This window comes from Macaca thibetana, chromosome 11 (genome assembly GCF_024542745.1).
Source record: "Macaca thibetana thibetana isolate TM-01 chromosome 11, ASM2454274v1, whole genome shotgun sequence".
Lineage (NCBI taxonomy): Eukaryota > Metazoa > Chordata > Mammalia > Primates > Cercopithecidae > Macaca > Macaca thibetana.
The window spans coordinates 79,192,517-79,207,960 of record NC_065588.1 but is presented as its reverse complement, the minus strand read 5'-3'; the positions used below and the strand labels follow the sequence as shown (position 1 = coordinate 79,207,960).

The 15,444-nt window shown below is 37.1% G+C and overlaps 1 protein-coding gene across 2 annotated transcripts in view; it reads right to left on the bottom strand.

Moving 5' to 3' along the window:
• Positions 1-15,444, bottom strand: part of TMTC2 (transmembrane O-mannosyltransferase targeting cadherins 2) — a 459,067-nt gene that overhangs the window by 127,224 nt on the left and 316,399 nt on the right. The gene's annotated exons all lie outside the window — the stretch shown is intronic.

Genomic DNA, 15,444 nt, shown 5'->3' with positions numbered 1-15,444 from the left:
TGTGTGATTGAGAAGATAGGATAAAAGAGTATAGAAGAAATTCAGAAACACCAACTAGATAGGGTGCCATAGACCGAGAATTGGCAAGACATAAGAATACTGGAAATCTGATACCTTGCAATGAGAAGAAAGTAAAAGAAGAAGACTTGCAAGAATCCCAAGAAGGGGGGGAAATGGGAAAAGCAACAGCAAAAAACTCATCTACTTACATTTTAATGTTTTCAATTAAAAATATAAAAAGCATTATAACAAGTAAACATACAGGATCATTTTAAATAACCATTTCAAATCATAAGTAACTCACCTTTCATAAATATATATTTAAATATCTGAGATTCTTAGAATTCAAATTGAACTGTTGTTTTCTACACAGATTTGACATTATGAGTAAAAAAAGTTAGATTTTAAGGTATAAACACAACATGGTTGACTTCTATAAATATTACATAAATGAAGGCGTTTACCTTACTCAGATTTCCTATAATGTTACCATTTTAATTTACTTTCTACATCTGTTCACTTGTATATTTTCCTTGTAAATTAAAGGGGTCACCCACACATACTATAGTAACATTTCAGTGGAGATAATTTGATAGGCACAACCACAACTTAAGCTCCACCTGAGAAAATTACTTAGGTCGCTATACTGTGTCATGACACTAAGCTCAAAGTAGAGTTAAAACCAACATCTTATCATAAGCGTTATCCATTCATAATCTCAGCTGATGAAAAAAGTATTCAGATATTTCATTAAAACATCTGAGGAAGCTAAGGTGAAGTAAGTAGAAACTATGTTTGAATCAAATTTACAGTAAAGTTACACATAAATACAAGTATATCCTAAAATTTCATTTTTAAATTATGAAAATCCTTCTAGATATTAAAATGTGCTGTTCTCAGACTTTAGAATTATGCATAGAATTTACCTCTGAATTACAAACCAAAGTGTCTGCTTTTAATTAAAACAACGAAATTTCCACAATACATTAAATGTATTCATTGATTCCTTTCATTCCAATGAATATTTGTTGGGCACCTACCATGTTCCCAGTGCTGTGTTGAGCCCTAGAATGAAAACAGTGATTAGGAGCAGACACAACTCCTGCCCTGTTGAGGCACGAAAAACTTTAGGTGCTAAGAGTGTGATGAACACAATTGATGGCCATTTGACCTATAACAGTTGGTCTAATTTAGTGGAAGTACTCAAGGAAGGTTTCCAAAATAATTGATGCTTGATCTAAAAATCAAAATATGTGTATGATTAACTAATTGAAGCAGAAATGAAAGTATTCTAAGTGGAGGCACAGCAAAGGTAAATATCTGTGGCAGAAAAACAAAAACACTGCGTGAAGCCCAGGGTGAGTGAGGGAGAGAGGAGTGAAGGTGAACCATACACAAATGCAGGGAAGAGCAGGGCACACCTGGCATATTGGTCATAGTAAGATAGTAAAATATTAGCCGCTGTTTTGTGAGTATCACTCTGAGGGTACTAAGGATAAGAAAGTGGAATGGGAACAGAAGGTAAGTAGACAGGTGACAATGAAAGCAAGATTAGTGGACTGACATGAGACAGATTTATACAAAAGAGACAGAATAACATGGATAGAACAGAGATAATGCAACTAGGGCAATGGAGTAGCAAGAGTGACCCCCTACGTTTTTGGACCAAAACCAAAGGGAAGATAGTAAATAATGGAAGGGAGCCAAGTTTAGTGGGTAGGATTATAAGCTTAGTTTTGAGAACTGTTGAGATTGGCCCCTTTTGAGATACCTGAGATGTCAAGGGTGTAGTTTACTAGGCTGAATCAAGAGGTTGACAGTAAAGTGAAATACAGTCTCAAGAAAATAGCAGAAGTCAATTGTATCTAATGCTGAAAAACATCCACTAGATTTCATAACATGATCACTGGTAACTGCAGGAAGGTATGTTTAACAGGTATGGAAGCCAGAAGAAGTGGGTGTTATTTGGGAAGCTGTGGGTAAGAAAACAGAGAGAACAATTACAGACAATTGCCAACATACCTAGTTGTGAAGGAAAGAGGAGCAACGGTGTCAGCAGAAGGCAAGGAGACACAATCAGGGTTGTTTTAAAAGAACATAAAACATAAATGACAAGGGGGCATAAAAATTAATGTGCATGGTTTTTTTTTTGTTGTTGTTGTTGTTAGTTTAGTTTAAAACTAGAAGAGGAAATAACCCAAAAATCTATTTGTCTTAGATAACTTGCCAACTATGGCCACGACTAAATTAAGCCTGCCCAGAATTCTTTAAGCTGAGTCTTATTCTTCCTGGGTGCTCTAACAACACTTGATTCCTACTTTGGTTGTGACACTTACCATATGTACTCTAATTGCCATTTGTAATCTCTTTTGCTCATTGTAAACCAATTTAGTAGAATTGTTTAATCAACACTTATCCAAGGACCAGATGCATAGTAGGTGGTCAAAGATGCATGAAGAATGCTAAACATCTTGCAAAAGCAAACATTCAAAACACTTTCCTTAAATGCATGCTCTCTTTATGAAATGTTGTTGCTCAAATGATGGATGGCATAGTTTCCGTGGTAGATCTGACTAAATCTTGAGACCTGAGTGATCCTCATAGCTTCATGCCACTGCCATCATTGGTAACAACTCCTCTCCATAAGGAAAAAAAAAAAATGCAAATTTTATTAGCATTCTGTGATCCATAAGATGGCACCAAAAGTTCATGAAAAACAGGTTTCCAATACGAAACTTTACTTTAGATGGATAAAGTGGTCAATGTGATCTCCACTTAGGGAATCACTGCAATTAAAAAACCCTGAAATATTAGCTATTAGCCATGACTCCAACCATTCAGCGTGGCTGTAAGTACAATGGGTGTTTCTCATTTGTTATCACCAGCACTATAAGCATTCACTGGATCATTTCTTCCAAACTACTTAGTGAAAACATGAGAAGTGCTATGCTGTTTGGCTCCCAAAGGGGAGGCCTGAGCTCACAGAACGGAGTTGACACTTGTACTGCAGAAGTTTAAACCCTGTGGGGATGGTAAGGAACACTGTCTTGTGAGAGTGGAAAGGCAGGAGCCTAACCAACAGCTGTTTTGCAGCTGGGTCACAAAGGAGAGCTAGAAATCCCTTGACACCATAAAAGGTAGCGGATGATGGGAAGGCAATCACAGTGCTTCCATTTGTCACTGGCAGAGTGCCACTTACTGCTCTCAAATCCAAATGCTCTTGTAAGAGGATGAAACCAGATGTAAATAATTCTCTAATATACTATATATACACATATATATAATGTATATATATGAAGTTTCAGCTATAAAGAACATAGAGGTTTAATTTATTTAGATACTAAATTCTCTGATGATTTACCAGTGTACTGAAGATAGCATTGGATTTAATAACAGAAACCTAAGTTCTAGTCCGGTTCTGACACCGTAAAGATAAACAGCCATGAAAAATCACTGATCTGAGTACGTTTCTTTTTATTTTATTTTTTCAGTTGTAAATCCAAAGATCTGGGTTAACCAAACACGACCGGTTGCAATTCTCTATCAGAAAAATGGAATTCAATTCAGGGGAAGTGGTTAAACATTCAGATTAAAGAAAAAGTAACTTCTTAATTCATGTCATCCTCTCTTGCTTCCACTGCTTTCCAGTCTACCATGGGGGAAAGGAATCAGCTCTTTTTCCCAGGCCCACTCATTGGACACTAAGACTGGGGAAAGCAGTGAGACCTAAACTCAACCGTGTAGTTCACATTCTGTACTAATGAATGAAACTAAACAGAAGAGGGATAAATGACCCATTTATCTTCTTAAAGCAATTTCAAGGTAACGATGCACATCAAAGGTAGTGTATCTCAGAAAGCTTCTTAAGTGAACTAGGTCATATATGTACTGAAAAGTCTAAAATGTTCTTCTAAGTAATTGTGATTTTCCTGAAACTGCTCTGTCTATGCCCACTGTTTCAATGTATTTATAACAGCACCCCCTTCCTGGTTGGGACAGAAGTCTACAGTTACCCTAATTCCTGTTTCTCTCTCACAATAATTCACAATTAGATGAGTCAAATGATGGCTCCATGACACTGCCATGTCCCACCAGATGAAACCACTAGGCTCCATTAGCAACATCAGTGAGGTCTCACTGTGACCTCAGCTTTCCATTCCCGAAGACACTCTTAACAACGAGAGCATTAACAAAGACATCCTCTCAGAGCGGAAGACCATGGGAATTTGCTAAGCATAATTAAGTTTCCATTCATCTTCTCCACTTACAAAAACACATTTTTTCAGGGGCCTGTTGTCACAGCACACTGCAATTCTACTTTTTCCTTGTAGGTTATATCGTAAGAACAGAAACATTATAGAGCAACTTAGTTTGCATCAGGTGCTATTCTAAGTACTTTAGATGTATGGTCACATTACATTCTCATAAAAAGCCCTAAAATACTATTATAATCCTGGTTTTACAAAAGAAGAAACCGAGGCACAGAGAGGTTAAGTGCCTTGCTCAGGTACAGAAGCTTGATCTGGCAAAGTTGGGAATCACACAGAAGCTATCTGGCTTCACAGTTCATGCTATTACATTGTAGGCATGTTCCAGAAGTTCACTACCAAGAATCATTACGTTATTTAAAAACTAACTTTATAGCTTAAAGACAAACTCATGCTTCCACCCATTCCTTACTGTGTATTTAGACTAGAGTACCTACTATATGCCTGGCATTGTGTGCAACACTGGATAGGAAAAGATAAACTGAGGTAATTCCTACTCTTATACATGGTGGAACATCATGCCAACTCCAGAGGCAGGCCCTTATCAAACTGAAGATCATACTTAAAAGGGCTCTTGTTACACAAGTGCACAGTAGGGACATAAGGGGAAAACAGAGAGCAGGGCCTCTGTTCTGCACGAGTGAGTCAGGGGAGGTTGGAAAAAGAGTAGGCATACTTAAGCTGACTCACAGATGGAGGAAAAATTGGCCAGGCATCAAAGCAATGGGCTATCTAGTCAGTCCAAGTGCTGGTGGCTTAAAATTTCTCTTTACAAGATCCAATTAAGACAATTATTTAGAAATTCTGCTTAATGGAAAATTTTTCTTAATTTAACACTAGTTAAAAGGACCAGCAGTTTACAAATGTTAATGTGATACTAATCAACTCAAAACACATTTTTTTTTTGACAAAACAGGGTTATGTAACAACTAAACTTTATCAGATTTCTACTTCCTACCAGGTGAAAGATTCTTGAGTCACCTTCCGTGAACAATAATTTTCTGTGACTTACAAATAAAGAAAGATCTATACAAAACAGCAATGTTTAGTAAGCAATACTCATTCACTTCTGCTTCTAGAGTGTGAAGTGACTAGCGGTAGTGCATATTAAGATTACAGAAACATTTACACTAGGTGGAAAGGGGAAAACATGCACAAAGAGCCTGGCACATGACCAGCAGAACAAATCTGTATGTATAAATACAAGAGACAAGCATATCGCCGGACTGGACCATTCCCAAGTCCCAGAATTACAGTGTGCTAGTGGAAGCACACACATGTGTTCTGGCATTATTACAAAATGAAATTCTCTTTCTCTCTTTCTGACAGTGAGAGAAAATGTGTAATTTCACAAGAAAATGTGGGCCACTCACAGGAAAACATGAAGCACAGAGGTGACATGGTGATGTAGAACAGAAAGTCTGAACTTCTTTGCCTCTATATAGACAATTTAATAGTAGTTCAGCTCAGAGCTAAATTACCACTGTCAACATCGAAAACACTCTTGACCTTAGAAGGAAAAAATGTGTGATGTGAGCTGAACAGGACTCGCTAAACATCAACATCCTGAATTATCTTCATCACATTGTACAGATTAATTGTCACCTGAGTTGGCAGGTTTATCTCTGAGGTGTAAGAGGGACTGAACAGACACTCCCAATCATTAGAGCATTTTCACCAAAGCAATTCAGGGGTACACAGGATAGCAGTTTAGTCAATTTGACATAATTCCTTGCACAACTGCTATTAATACACTGCAAGCTTTGGAAGAACTATATTGACCTGCTCAGCTTCTCAAAATGGAATGCATATACACATTGGGGAATGTGGTGTCATGCCATGGAAAACCCAAACACGGAGCTTTAAAGATTTGAGGGAATATCTACGATACTAAATTATTAAATTATCTAAAGTAATTTCTATTTTAAAACAAGCACTGGTATGTTACAAAAAGAGAAGCAGTCACATAGAGGAAAGAATATGGCCTTGGGAATCAGACATGAGCTTGATTATCTCGTGAAGGTTGATCCCTAGAAAAGTAGGACTACTTGGGCAAGTTACTTAAAATCTCCAGAAATTCAATTCTTTACAGGGATAATATCATACCTCTCAATGAGACTATAACAAAGATAGCACACATAAAGCTCTTACCACAGTGCACGGTACAGAGTAAGTGCTCAATAAATGCTAGCTATTATGATCTTTGTGTAATAGGGAGAGCAGTAGCTAAATCTTAAGAGGATTAAATAAGGTAACATACATTTAAGAAGTATAGTAAAATAATATGATGTGAGCACTCAAAAAAACAGTTAGTTCTCTTCTTAACTAGACCTTTATACCTAAATCTATTTACCCAGAGGCAAACCATAGATGCACATGGCTATTTCAGTTGTATTTAAAATAGCATTCTTGGCCAGGACTGGCTCATGCCTGTAATCCCCCAGAACTTTGTGAGGCTGAGGGGGGCAGATTGCTTGAACCCAGGAGTTTGAGACTAGCCTGGGCAACATGGTGAAAACCTGTCTCTAACTAAAAATACAAAAATTAGCCACGTGTGGTGGTGGATGCCGGTAGTCCCAGCTACTTGGGATGCTGAGGCAGGAGAATCACTTGAACCAGGGAGGTGGAGGTTGCATGAGCTGAGATCACACCACTGCACTCCAGCCGGGGCAACAAGATCAAAACTCCACTCAAAACAAAACAAAACAAAAACCAAAAAATAGAAATTAGCTGGGCGTTGTGGCAGATGCCTGTTGTCCCAGCTACTTAGGAGGCTAGAATGGAAGAATCACTTGAGTGCGGAAGGTAGAAGTTACGGTGAGAGGAGATGGAGCCTCTGCACTCCAGCCTGAGCAACACAGCCAGACGCTGTCTCAAAAATAACAATAAAACAAAACTAAAAAAATAGTATTCTTATAATGTTTCTATAGAAATAATTTTGTAATCTAAAATAACATCATTATCAACCAAATTGCCACTTGTTCTGGGATGTCTTAGAAAAATGTAGGCAAAATTTGCCTTAGAGTTCAGTGAATTTGAAGAAAAGACAAAACAGAGACCAATGCTCAACAATGAAGTTACAATTAGAAGACTGTAGGGCTTTTTTGATCAAACTGGAAAATTCACATCAATATTGGAGATAGTTTAAGAATATATCGCCCACCTCTCCCTAGCAATATGTACTTTCCAAAAGGTCCACTGTCTCTTTGAAATACTGACATGATTTGGCAAGCTCAGGTTGAAATAGTCAGCAGGGTTCAAGCTGCTATGAATCTCAAAATTATAAGGAAGTTGGAGAATTTTAGTTGACTTTGAATATTGCAGTATACAAACACCTGCTATTTCACAGAAGCAAAATTGTGTTACTCAAAATAATATGTTATTCAAATCAGTCATATTTCACATATCTTTCCTCAAATTAAATGGCTACAGATGAGTATGTTAACATTTCCCTATTTTGTTTTTAGAAATATAACAGCAGAATCAAAAGTACTGGATAGGCAATGGAGGGAAAAATAAAGTATACAAAACGTACAAAGAAGGCATCATATCCAGCAGATGGCTTCTGTATTGAAGGATAAGCAAGAAAGAGTCGAAAAGGCAGTTTTAAGTATTGCTAGACGAGGTGGATTAATGATCAAATGAAGTTAGAAAAATATGAGTAGAATAAGCTATGTGCCTAAAGAAGGGCAACTGAAATAAATCATATCATCTCTAAAAAAGATTTTATACACATGTACATATTCATTCTTTTGGAGACTGTCATTTCAGATTTGGATGTTTAAAAATAATAATAACTAATCTATTTCATAAATAATTGGATATCTAAAATATCCAATTATAAAAAAATCTAAAATAAATCTAAAATACAATTATAAAAAAATCCTCACATTTCCAAATAAAGATTTCTCAAATATCTTTTACTACAGTAGTTATTTTAATATTAGTATAATAATTAGTGTTACAAATTAAGTGATATTATGTTAAGCAAAAGTTAGTAATTTCTAAGATCAGAATAAACTTCAGCAAAGCTATAGTAAAACTCTAAAAAGAAAAGCTTGCTTCTTGTATAACGTTTTTCAGAGTAAATTCAACCTAATCACTTCCTGTGAAAAATATTTCACATTGCTCTCCATCCCGTCACATTTATGTCAAGCCGATTCTTCAACTGAAATACATAAATATTATAATTCCTATAAATGATCACATTATTCCTAGCTGCCATACTTCATACCTAATAAAAGAACAGAGGGTTATCTACATTCTGTTATACCTGTCAGAAGAATACTGTACATACTCATTAACATCACGACCACTGTTCATGAAATTCTACAAATTCCTTCTGAAGTGAATGGCTTATATTATACACTTTGCTGAGATTCCCATTCCAAGGCTATCAGAGCAAAACAGATGGCCAGAAGATCATACTCTTCTATGTTATCAAGTGAATAAAAAATGAATATAATAAATTTTGTTTTTCCATGCCTATATTCCAAAAATAATTGTTTCTATATTCATAGGACTACCATATTATTTTACTGAGACAAAGATAAGAAAGAAATTATTTTACATGCAAACATATTGTTATCCAACTATTTGACCCTTTAAATTCAGCCTTCAATCCCTTCTTAATGCTGAGGATTTCTGCCAACAGAATTTAACCAACAGAATGAAATAAAAGATATCTTCTCAGACTCTACTTACTTTAACCCACTTAAAGCATCATTTTTTCTCGTTTTGTCTAATTAGTTGTGTAAAACTTCAACTTTGCCATTTATCCCTTCAAACTTTTAATATTTATTTTTTTGCTTCCCTCATTTTTTTTGTCCACCATGTAACACTAAAATGATATATTTTGTTCAACAAATGCTTATTGCTATTTAAGGTCCTCTCTTAGCATAAAAAATAAGTAAGACCTAGCTGATACACTAGACTAGCTTTCAGTCTAGTGGGTAAGACAGACATGATAACAGTTAATAATAAGAGAGAGTAGGTGACCTATTTACTCTCATGAGAGCACAGAAAACAGAAAAATTAACTTAGGGAAGGACAGTGATGTATCAGTGAGTGTTATGGCCTGACTGAAAGCTTCCATGTGAATTGGGCCAATCCCTGCTTTAGAGTCATTTCACCTGTATTCATTCAACAAATATTTATTGAACAACTATGCATTAAAAAACCAAGCTAGTAACACTAATGAACATGGTATCTACTTTCATTACCTAAAAAAAAAAAAGCAATAATTTTTAATGTTAGGATTCAGTATCATGTAGTTATTCATATGCAATAAGAAGCGTGGAAGAATTTGAAGGCTACCTGGAAGAATGAGGAACTATTTTATGGAACAGAAAGTGTTTTAGATTAAGTTGTATGGATTGGTAGGACTTTGCTAAGTTTGGAGAGGCAAGAAAAAGATATTCTAGACCAAGGCAGCATCAAGTTTGGAAAAGACAAAAGAATGAGTGAATGGAACATACTTAGGGAGTTACCGTATGTTTAAAACTGTGGGCGATAATAGTTGATGAGGCTGAACAAGTACAGTTATGGTTAAATAATTAGCAATGTTCCATATCATGCAAATACATAAATGACAATGATAACAATAATATTGTTCTTACTGCTAATGGTTAACAACTATCAAGTTCTTACAATATGCTGACCACACATTGTTCTATGTGCCTTACATTCATGTATGAACTCATTTAACTGCTCAACAAGAAAATGCTTTTGCCCTCATTTTACAAACAAAAAGGATGAGATAAGGAGAAGTTAAATAACTTGTCCCAAATCACAGAGCTAATAAGCAGTTGAACAAGCCAGGAAGTCTAGAACCAGTGTTTATAAGTGCTGCCACCCTAAAATGATGGAGTCCTAATGGAAAAGGAAGTCAGGCTTTATGATCAAACATATTTTTATAAACATCTAATTCTATACTTTTGAAATATTAAGACAACATCAGGCCAGGTGCAGTGGCTCACGCCTGTAATCCCAACATTTTGGGATGCTGAGATGGGCAGATCACTTGAGGTCAGGAGTTCAAGACCAGCCTGGCCAACATGGCAAAACCCCATCTCTACTAAAAATACAAAAATTAGCTGGGCATGGTGGCATGTGTCTGGAATCCCAGCTACTCAGGAGACTGAGGCAGGATAATCGCTTGAACCCGGGAGGTGGAGACTACAGTGAGCCAAGATCGCACCATTCATTGCACTCCAGCCTGGGTGACAAGAGCAAAACTCCATTTCAAAATAAATAAATAAATAATAAAACATCAACCGAGCATTTACTACATACAATGCACATTACGCTTTGTGTGATGGGAAAATAAAAATATATGGCATCTCTCATGAATATCTGTGATTCCTGATATATTAAGATGCAGATTTAGAAACAGACATAGATTTGTTACTGAAATGACAGGGGTTTGGTCTGGATCCTGTTGCTTGCTGCACAGCAAACCAACTACTGAGACAATGACAATCACCAGGGAAGAAGGCTTTATTTGGGTGCTATAGCTGAGGAGATGGGAGATCAGTCTCAAATTCATCTCCCTGAGCAACTAAGATCAGGTGTTTATATAGCAGGGAAGAAACGTAACTACATGTAGGAAAACAGGAATGTAGGAGGGGTAAGGAAGAGAAGATCTGGTCAACAGGAAGCAGGTTGTTGCTCAGGCAATCCTGATGGGTGAGAGGTCTGGCGTCTCACTGATCAGATGAGATGATGTGGTGAGTTTCACTTCCTTGATACTATCTGGGAGGCCGGATAGTCGGTTTCTTGAGAAAGGAACTCAGACAAGATAAACAAGTTTTAAGAAAGGGAGGGTCAATTTCTATGTTTATTCAAACGAAATCATAAATATCAGATGTATGGGACGATTGAGCTGGTTTTAGATTGAGATTAAAAAAACAGAAATAGAGAGAGTATGTTTGTACAATATTAACAGCTCCAATGTTGTATTACAGGGGTCCCCAGGCCATGAACGGGACCAGTTCATGGCCTATTTGGAACCAGGCTGCACAGCAGGAGGTGAGTGGTGGGTGAATGAACGAAACTTCATCTGTATTTACAGCTGCTCCCCATTGCTCACATTACTACCTGAGCTCCATCTCCTGTCAGATCAGTGGCAGCATTAGATTCTCACAGGAGCACAAAACCCTGTTGTGAACTGCACATGTGAGAGATCTAGGTTGTGTACTCCTTATGAAAATCTAATGCCTGTTGATCTGAGGTGGAAGAGTCTAATCCCAAAATTGTCCCTCCCAAGTCCCCATCTTCTACCCAGTCCATGGAAACACTGTCTTCCATGAAACTGGTCCCTGGTGCCCAAAAGGATGGGGGCCACTGTTACATTAGACAACCTACAATAAGTACTATAAGAGGGGTTGAAAGTGTCTCAAGAGTATAAAGAAGGAAGAGATTAGTTCTCACAGTGTTTTTTTGGGAAAAAAGGAAAATCTAAATTGTCATAAACATTTCATCACTTCTATTTTTACAAGAGAGAACTAGACAAATTGGAAATCAATGATTTTTCTGAGATCCATGAGACAAATGAGTTTGAAAGGCAAGTCACCACCCTATAATGTGGAGAGACAGGAGATTCTAGAGAATCACAGTGGAGACCTGCTTTTTTGATGCGGAAGCCAATCGAGCCAAAAATCTCATAGGCACACTTACATGGTAATTTTGTCAACTTGCTGGAGGCTGAGGGTAGACTATCAGGAGAAAGAGAAACCCTGAGGACCAAAGTCTTAGGGGGTACTCAACTGTTACCTTTCAGAAACCAGATCGAGTTTTCATAGTGAAGTACAAAAAAACATCCCTCACTCTCCTGGTGATGACAGGGGAAGTAGAAGACTCATCCCTGTGAAACACATCCAGAGCCCCCTCAATAACAGAGGCCTACTCTCCAGGGTGAAAGATGTCACCAGAGCCTTCCCCAGAGCTGTGGGTAAAGACACTCCTCTCAATTAATCTCTATCTACTTCATCTCACCTATAGTTAGGAGTTAGCAGAATAACTCATGAAGGTCACAGGACACAGAAACAGGCCCATTCAAAGACTGAGATGCAATCATAGGCCTATTCAAAGTCTGAGATGTAATTGACTAATGACAGAATATTCCTCCTCCCTCATACTTCGTCATCACAACAGCTGGCCTCTTGTATAATAGTGGACTACAAGTGAAAGAGTCTCAAGACAGCATCTCTCAAAGAAAGAGTACTAAGGGAAACCTAAGGGCAAGAGAGGAAACAAAAATCAGAATGGAAGAGAAAATTGAAGCCTCTAGCAGTTGTAGCTACAACAAACACTAAACAAGGCCCAGTTCACAGCCAGATTAACACCAGTTCTCACATTAGAGGCTATTTATTTCAGTTTCTATCACCCAATTCAACATGTCCTGCATTCATCAAAAAAACATGAGACATGGCAAAAGATTGGAAAAACAAAGTCCAAAGACACAAAGCAAGCATCAAAACCAGACTTACATGTTGGAATATGAAACAAATTTTGGAATTGACAGAGAACTTACAATAACTATTATCAATATGGGCTCTAATGTAAAAAGTAGACAACATGCAAGAACAGATGGGTAATATAAGCAGGGAGAGGATCTATGAAAATCAAAGGAAAACACTAGAAATCAAAACCACTCTACAAAAGTAAAGAATGTCTTTGATGGGCTGATTAGAAGACCCAGGATGGCCAAGGAAAGAATCAGTGAGCTTGACGAAGGGTCAACAGAAACTTCTAAATGGGCGTGCAATGAATAAAAGAATGAAGAGTACAGAATATCAAAGAACTGTGCAACAATTTCAAAATATGTGACATATGGGCAATTGGAATATCAGAAGGAGAAGAAAATAGAGTTAATATTATAGTGATTGATGGCGTTCCCAAAGTAATGAAAGATGCAAAAACCAGAGATTCAAAAAACTCAAAAGGCCACCAGTAAGATACATCCCCAAAATACTAAACCTAGGCATATTATTAGGTTGGTGCAAAAGTAACTGTGGTTCTTGCCATTACTTTCAATGGAAAATCTGAAATTACTTTTGCTCCAACCTAATATATTCAAACCTGTAGGAAGACAAAGAGAAAATCTTGAAAGAAGTCCAAAGGGGGGAAAAATCATCTTACCTATACATGAATAAGGTTGCAAATTACAGTGGACTTCTGATCAGAAACTATCAAGCAAGAAGAGAGTAGAGTAAAATATTCAAAACACTGAAAAACAACCCCACAAATCTAGAATTTTATATCCAGTGAAACTATCCTTTAAAAATGAAGCAGAACTATAAACTTTCTAGATACAAAACCTGAGGGAATTTATTATAAGACTTTCCCTTAAGAAATCTTAAAAGATTTTCTTCAGGTAGAAGGAACATGATATCAGAGACTTGGATCTATATTAAAAAATGAAGAGGGTTATAGAAAGAATAAATGAAGGTAAGTAAAATATTTGTCTTTTTCTTAGCTTATCTAAAGAACAGTTCAAAGTAATAATAGTAATAAGTTATTAGATGATTATAGCATGTAGGTAAGTAGAATGAGTAACAGAGATGTCACAAGGGACAGGAGGGAGGAACTGTGAATACTCCATAAGGTAATTGTATGCACATCCAGCAGCTGAATGTCACTTAAAGGTATACTTAAAGTGTACATCACAAATTCCAGGGCAACCACCATGAAAATTTTTAAAGAAATATAATTGATACACTAGGAGAGGAAATAAAATCATATTAAATGCTCAATTAAAATATAAGAATAATGAAATACAATGCAGCAAAAGCAGTCTTAAGACTGAAGTTTAAGTGGTGTGTACATTACAAAAGAACAAAGAGCTCAAATCAACAGCCTATACCTCAAGGAACTAGACAAAAAAGAAAAAACTAAGTCCAAAGTCAGCAGAAGGAAGGAAACGATAAAGATTAGAACAGAAATAAATGAAATAGAGAATAGAAAAACAATAGAAAAATGGCAACAACACTGAGAGTTCAAATTTTTTTTTCAATTCTAAATTTTCTTCTTTTCTTTTTTCTATTATACTTTAAGTTCTAGGCTACATGGGCACAACGTGCAGGTTTGTTACACAGGTATACATGTGCCATGGTGGTTTGCGGCACCCATCAGCTCATCATTTACATTAGGTATTTCTCTTAATGCTATCCTTCCCCCAGCCCCCCAACCCCCGCCAGGCCCTGATGTGTGATGTTCCCTGCCCTGTCCATGTGTTCTCGTTGTTCAACTCCCACCTATGAGTGAGAACATGCGGTATTTGATTTTCTGTCCTTGTGACAGTTTGCTTAGAATGATGGTTTCCAGCTTTATCCATATCCTTGCAAAGGACATGAACTCACCATTTTTATGGTTGCATAGTATTCCATGGTGTATATGTGCCACATTTTCTTCATACAGTCTATCATTGATGGACATTTGGGTTGGTTCCAGGTCTTTGCTATTGTGAATAGTGCCACAATAAACATACGTTTGCATGTGTCTTCATAGTAGCATGATTTATAATCCTTTCGGTATATACCAAGTAATGGACCTAGTAATGGGATGGCTGGGTCAAATGGTATTTCTAGCTCTAGATCCTTGAGGAATCGCCACACTGTCTGCCACAATGAAGAGTTCAGTTTTTTAAAGGTAAAGTCAGCAAATTTTTAGCCAGACTAAGAAAAAAGAAAGAAGATTTGAATAACAAAAATCAGAAATGAAAGAGGAAACACTACAAATGATAGCAAAGAAATAAAAAGTATCCTAAGAAAAGGTGGGAAAAGAGCGCCAACTAGGCACACCCAGGAAGAGCCTCTCCCAGCGAGTGAGACCAAACTATGGAGTAAATCAACATACTTCAAAACAGATGTTTTGGAAGAAAACACCGAGAGTTGACAGAGAGGCAATGTAGGCCCCAAGGCTAAAGAGAGATGAAACCGGGAGCACTGTATGGGATAGTTGACCTATAGGAAGGACTCCTTGTCCCTGAATGGCTCCTAAGGAAGTGGTAAGTGAAGAACCTGTAGAGAAACCCACTCTTACCATGGACTTCTGGGATCCTGGCTGCACGAGATGCCACCACCCGTACAGACAGTTAAGTTGGTAGGGGGGACTGCCCAGAGAGTAGACATAGACCAAGCTTCAGCATGTGTAAAGCCCAGGGGATTTTGCATGG